This window comes from Falco peregrinus, chromosome 13 (assembly GCF_023634155.1).
Source record: "Falco peregrinus isolate bFalPer1 chromosome 13, bFalPer1.pri, whole genome shotgun sequence".
NCBI classification, from domain to species: Eukaryota; Metazoa; Chordata; class Aves; order Falconiformes; family Falconidae; genus Falco; species Falco peregrinus.
Window position 1 is genome coordinate 420074 of NC_073733.1, and position 6883 is coordinate 426956.

Below are 6883 nucleotides of genomic sequence, written 5' to 3' on the forward strand. Positions count from 1 at the left end.
GCAGTCAAGAAGCAGAATAAAATGCATTAGAATAACACTGACTATTACCAGCTCTGTAACTTACTCGCTGTAGTTAAGTAAAGGAACACTTCAATTCTATCTGAGAACGACAGGAAGCCAGAAGAAATGCACTAACAGTGTCCTCCCAAGGAAGTCAGTCGTGTCGCACACCTGGATTCTACAATTTACACCAGGGTAACCGACTTCCCCAACCCACACCCACTCTCCTTCTACATGAGAAGACAAGAAAAAATATGTAACAGGTGTTCCCTGCAACAAAGTAAAATGAGATTAAAAATACTGAATCACTCAAATGTCCCCCGATACACATATCTGGCCCCCTGACTTCTCAACCAGCTGCCCATTGCTGCAGAGGTAGGACGTACTACTTGGGGAGTCCACGACCTTCTTCACAGAGGCGGCCACAGACACTCGGGCATTAAACAAAGACACAGGACACAGCATGTGAAGTACGTGACAGCACGTATATCAGGACCCAAGCAAAATACAGCACAAGGCCAAGACCGCTCAGCATGCTTTTTCCCAGGCATGTCGGTCCATGGCCAGCCTACCAGCCTCCGCTTTCATGCTGCAAAAAGACGCTGGTGAGACAGGAGGACTGCCTCCCTGCTCTCTCAGGAGGAGTTGCAGCATCATGGCAAGCGCTGGAGGGGTCACAAATCACACAAGCACACTTGCTTAAACAAGCTGTTCTTTCAGAACTTCTCACAAACGTCCAAAGCCAAAGGTTTCAACATCTCGCATTTGACCTGACGCTGGGGCAATTTTCATGTGCTGCAACTAATTTGGCTGTTTTCAACAGTAACTTCACACTGGACTCACTGCAAGAATGGGCCCTTCGGGGCTTCTTGAACACGCCACTTCACATAGCTGCAGCCGGCTGCCTGAAAGCAAATCACCACTTTACTCTCTTAGGATCGTGTCTATGGCTGGTGAATACACCGATGAACAGCCAGGCACCTAAAGCATTTAGAAAAGGGTCAGTGCGCACATCAGTGTGAGTCCAGGCCCGCCAAGAACAGCCTCTTCTAGGTGGCTGCAGAACTGTAGGATGCTGAAAGGCTGAGAACGGCAGCAGCAGCCAGAGGGCTGAGCCCATCGAAACCCCAGTCTACTCTCGCTTGCTGTTCTATCTCGCCAGTTAACACATCCCGAGGACAGCATCCGGGAGAGACGACTCATGACCACAGGCATGAACTTCAGCCTAGTATCACCTGACGAGCTTAGCACAAAGAGAGAGCAAAGGGAAACAGCAGCAATGCCCCAACTCCTGGCTAAGGCGCCAGCGAGAGGACAGGAAGAGCGGGCGACTGAGACAAGCAATGTGTACAAAGAGGCCGCACAGCCGGTCCCCAAGCTGCTGTGATGCTGCCGAGCTGGAAGGCTCCCGGTGCTAAGAGCAGAATAATGCAGAGCACCTCTTCCTTCTCTTTCTCCACAGGCAGGTAAGCTTCAGATTTGCAACAGCTTGATCTGAAAACACGTGCATGTGCACGGCGCGGGTGCGTTTGCCTAATTTCACTGGCAACGATGCAGGACAGGCTGCGTAATGCCGTAAGAGGCTTTCGGACCCACTCAGAAAGTCTCCAAAGTCCCCAGTTTGTCTATGCCACCTGCTCGTGCACTCTCAAGCCTGAGGAGATGAGGCACGTGTACGAAACCATCTTAAGGAAACCTTAGAGAGGCTGAAGAGCCTTAGATCAGGTTTAATAGGTGCTATGTGCATTAACGCGCAGAACCTCAGCTGTAACGATGTAACTCCTTGTAATTGCATTGCTTGACACGTTTACATCAGAGAATCAGCGTAATAGATGGCAGGCACACTCACGATGCACTTCTTGTTACAGAAATAAGAGCAGCAATGCTCTCATGAAAAAGCTGTTCTCGTTTCTGGAACAAAAGCAATCACATTTCTATAAAGCCTAACAAAAAAGCCCACATTACTCGAGCCGCTAGGCACCCTTCTAACAGAACAGGCTTTTCTATGGCTATTCAAAAAGAACAGACGGAAACGCACCGACTGTAGAAAGCCACAACCTGTTGGTTGCCAACCCTTTACAGGCCTGTGGGGATCCCACTTCTAGTCTCCGTTTGAAAGCCGTAACAACAGAGGGAGGAATGAAAATGGATACAAGCCAAGCCATGCCTGGGTCAGCCCCCTGATTCCAGCTCAGCTCAGAACAACAGTTACGATGATGTCTTCTTACGCTCTTCAGCTGACCCGCGCAGAAGCTGTACTTGCTCAGAAGCCGCAGTTACCTGGCTAGTCCCTACAGGAGAAAGGGATGGGGCAGGCTCACAAGCCTGAAGCGAAGCCGCGCTTCCACGGTCTCTGTTTCTGTCCTTTGCAGGAGCACTTCAGTCAGTTAGAAACGAGTGGAACCAGAACATCCAGCCAAGACTGAGACTATGCCTCTTTTTGTAAAGGAAAAATATTTGACAGAGAAAACAATGCACGCAGGATCATGTCATAAATCAGGCCTACTGAAACTCGGTAAGTGACCTGAAAGAGAGAGCTCCTGCCTCCTGGTACTGTTCTGAGGCTCCGTGATCAATTTTGCTAAGAGGACCGAGAAGTAACCAAAAGCGATCGTGACGCCTCAACTCCATGCGCACCATGTGCCAACCAAGGCACGTGATTTGCGCTTGCGCAGACATCCACCCTGCTCAAGCTGAAGTCTAAAGCATTGGCGTAACCCCACGCTCGTAGCTCATCTACCGACCCCAGCTAACTACACATGGTATACAAGTCAGCGTGGCTCAGCTGATGAAGGCAGCTTGGTTGCTGGTGATTGTCTGTTGAGGAGCTCAGGAAAATTAGAATTTCTGCTTGTTTGTGCCGAGTGTTCATGCACACTTTGCAACGGCACTAGCGGAACAGGTTGTGAGGTCACCATTCACCGCTTTCAAGAAAACTTAGGGCAGAAACAGAGAAGGCGGCATCCATTCAAATAGCATCTACTAATGCTCTTGGGTAACGTGCCCAACTTGGTATGTAGAAAAAGTCACATTTAAAAGAATTAAAAAAAAAAAACAACAGGAATGCAATCGCTTCCTTGGGAAACAAAATAAATTCTACATTTGCCATTGGTTTATTTTTTATAAAAATAAGCTATTAATACGGAAGCTTCAGGGTAAAAAAACGCATTTATCTTTGCCCTTCATGTCCAGAAACAGCTCTGGGCCAGCTACGGAACTATCGAGCATTGGGACAATCCGGTGTCACAAGGGCAGCAGATGGTCTTTGGAGCGGAACCACTTCACGTCCCAACTTCATCCCATGGACTACGTGTCCCATCTTTCCCGTTGTCTCATTGTGAAGCCTAGTTGCTGTCCGAGTCATCGTCTTCATCTTCTTTTCCAGACAGAGCATGCTTGGATGAATCATCGGCCTCTCCCAATGCAACAGCCCCTTTCCGCTGTGGCAAGACACTGACAAGGCGTCCTTCCAGTCTGCCTTCTCCAGGTACGCAAGGATGATCTCAAACACTGCAACACCAAGAAAGACCACCAGCTCTTCAACAAGGAGGTAAAAGAACTGCTGATAGCACCACCTCCCACATCCATCCTTACAGAGCTTCTCGTGCATTCGCTTGCAGCATCTTCAGGCTAAATCTGGTGAAGCACAAGCAGAAGCGCACAAGGCAAGTCTGCTACAGCCGCAGCCTAAAGCCAAGCACACTGTGAGCCCCCAGTTACTACCGCAGCGCTTTCCTGCAGCGGCTCCACTTTGAATTACTTGCCCTCAGGGACAGAGAGGAACGGCCCCCCACTACTGCAGCTCTCACCACTGCCCTCTATACAGGCACTAACGCTTTCTCACATTCGTTTGACAGGAATATTGCTGTGGATGCACCTTGACGAGGACTTGGTCCCCTCCCTAACATAAGCGCAGCCCAAAGTCTTCCTGAAACCTGCCGTCATTGTCTTCCTCTTACTTTTCCACCTGCGCTTGTGGCAAAAATCCTTATTAGTCTCCAAGTCCATGACCCCTTCTTGCCGTTTCTAGTATGCTGACCGTAACAGCCACCCTCCTCCTCCTCCTCCTCCTGTTTCAGCTCCCAAAACTTTCCCTAAGTGACAATAACCCCAGACAGCATTACATACAAACCTCACTGGCAGATTCTTGCCTAGAACAACCCCAGGCTATCCAAAACCCCTCTCAACACAGACTGTGGCTCGGCAGCAGCAGGCAAGGCTGCAGGAGGCCCTCTGGCTGGTGAGCAAGCCAGACCTGGATGACAAATGTGGGACAGAGGGGTGGCTCGTCAGGCTTGGGGCTACAGGAATAGTGCTGACACCACCGGAGAACGCTGACTTCAAAGAACGCCCCCAGCGCAAGCAGCCTCAGTGCCAAGCAACAGCATACGAGAAAGGTTCAAAGGAGCCCTGGAGGGAAAAAAAGCCTGACAGAGAATTAGGCAGGCATTCAGAAACGGGGGAGCAGCATGGATCTCACACTCGCCGAGAGCCAAGTTACAGAAAACTGTCACATTTATTAGAGGTTTCCTGCACCCAGGCTGACTGGAAAGCCAGCTGCTCCCTGGGACGCTGATACTGAAGAGCTGGCCATTTCACTAAGCAGGCTATTCACCTGAAATGTGCTGTGAAGGCATGAGCTCTCAAAGGACTGTATCGCTATCGCTGTTACTGCAGAAAGCACCTGTGGCAAAAATGCCGGCTGAAGAGACAAGAGGAGTGTAAGGAGCACGTTTCTTCTCCCTTGCCTTGGAACTTCCTTTATCTGCATAGTGAAAACGGAACTGATGGAAACAGAGTGGCTTCCACAGGAGAACAGAGGCCTCTTGGATGGGCTGCGATAGCAGCAACAGTCTTGTGCAAGGACACAAGGCGGCAGTGGGAACAGCCGGCAGCCTCCACTGCAGGCTGGAATGAAGCAACACCGTCTTGTAGCGTACGTTACAAAGCATTAGCCTTGGCATACAAACCTGAACAGAAGGAAACACACTCTCCCAGCTACACCTGCAGCTGTGCTTTGCAACACAGTGTTTTACATGGATCTCAGATCATCCAAAAGTCTCCTCTTACACCGTGTCAGTTTCCTGGCATCAAGTATTTCACACATACCCGTCTCCCTCATGCCTTTTTAACATGGCAATGCAGGCACTGAACTGCCCGTGGAAATGCATGGAGAGTCAATCCCAAGAGAGGAGGATTCTAAGTAAATAAGCAAAAAGCAACAAGCAAGTTGCCCTGTTACTGACGCCTCCAGTCTCCCACCACCAGACGGCCGGTTTCATTAAGGCGCTTCAAAGCCTGACAAGGCCGCTCGGAAGGACTTTCTCCTTCTACAGGACTTCCCAAATTCACACCTGTCACAAGAAGCTCCCCAGGGACAGGGCAGGCCCTGCAGTCTCCTCTGCTGAGCCCCGTACCGTCCTCGGCTTGCTTCCACTGCTGCACCGAGGCCAGAGTTACCAAATCAAAAGAGAAAGGGTGAGCAATGGTGCAGTTACACTAAGCAGTGCGGTGGATGTACTCACAGCAAAACACAAAAACCTCGGTGCAAACGTCCTTCTCCTCACCTACACAAAATTTAGAACATGAGACTGGAGAGGCAGCTTGATTCTCTCCACCTTACTCATGCCTTACTGCCCTGAAAGCTGTTTTTTAGGCTCAGCTTGTAAGCTATCAGGGTTACAATATACAACAGCCTTTGGGACAGCTAGTAAGGGTACCTCTGCTTTTGGTGGTGGAGGAGTTGTGTTTCTTTCCTGCCCAAAAACCTTAAGCAAAACACTGCTCTAGTATAATCCTTACCTTACAAAGGGTCTCCGCGTTAAGAGCCTTTCAGCCGTGATTTGAAAATGTTTGAGAAGGGCAAGGGAAGACAAGCTCACCCAAAATGGAAGCTCACCAAATAAAGTGCTGTGTTGCTTTGCATATATGGCACACTGTGACATACAGCCAAAAGGACCATAAATAAAATCTGGGCATGCAGCCGCGGAACTAGGAAGCATCAGCCACAGCCTCTTGTAAAGGCAAGTTTCTGCTTAAGTACAAAGTTACGCACATCACAGGAACCGGGTAGTTTTTCAGAGGAAGAGCAAAGGATAAACAAATGTTGTTTGCTTCTTTAGACCTGGCAACTCCTGTGTCCAAGTTGAGCACAAAAACCCCTTCCCAGCTGTGCCAACACTCCATACCATACCGACTAGATCAAGTCAAAAACACGTCAACAGAGTAACATCAAATAAGGTGCAAGGAGGGACAAATAGAAAAAAGAAAGAAAGAAAGAAAAAAGGCTCTGTAAGGAAACAGACCCCACAGTTTACCTTGTGGTGATTGTGATCCAGCAGTCCTCCAGTCCCACAGGCTTTCTTCTCACCCAGCTCACTGAGAACATCTGAAGGCAGACAGATGTAGGTCTTCTTTCTTTAGTAGCTCACTGTAGCGCTCTGTTCTTATTTGCAAAGCCTCAAAAAAAAGGGAGTGAAAAGACCGACATGTGCGGCGAATGAAGAGACGGGACGCAGCTTGATGCAAGCAAGTTGTCGGTTTATTAGTGATTTTCTCTACAATTATATACGTTTCTACCTTCTACATATTACACACCGATTGGTTAAATCTTAAGCATAAAAAACACTGATTGGTTGATATTTAAGGCACACCGTTAAAACAATAGGAACTTATTAGTTTACCTTGACATAGCAACAATTTCTATTCCAAAATTAGGGGGTTTCTTTCTACGCGGCTTTCTTGATTAACAAAGTGACATATCGGCGCCATCCGTTCCCTTATCTGGCTACTTGTTTCTCTGTCCGTCTGGTTGCCTCCTCAACTGTGCTGGCTCAGGGGTCTGCAGTTAGCTTGTTCCTTTGATCCCAGGGCTTGTGCCCTA

General features: G+C 48.9%; 1 long non-coding RNA gene across 1 annotated transcript; it reads right to left on the minus strand.

Moving 5' to 3' along the window:
* Positions 1-1712: 1712 nt before the first annotated feature.
* Positions 1713-6391, minus strand: LOC129785595 (uncharacterized). Its single transcript, XR_008749722.1, has 2 exons — positions 6318-6391; positions 1713-3510 (listed from the first exon to the last, which is right to left on the minus strand). It is a non-coding gene; the product is annotated as an uncharacterized LOC129785595 (long non-coding RNA).
* Positions 6392-6883: the final 492 nt, after the last annotated feature.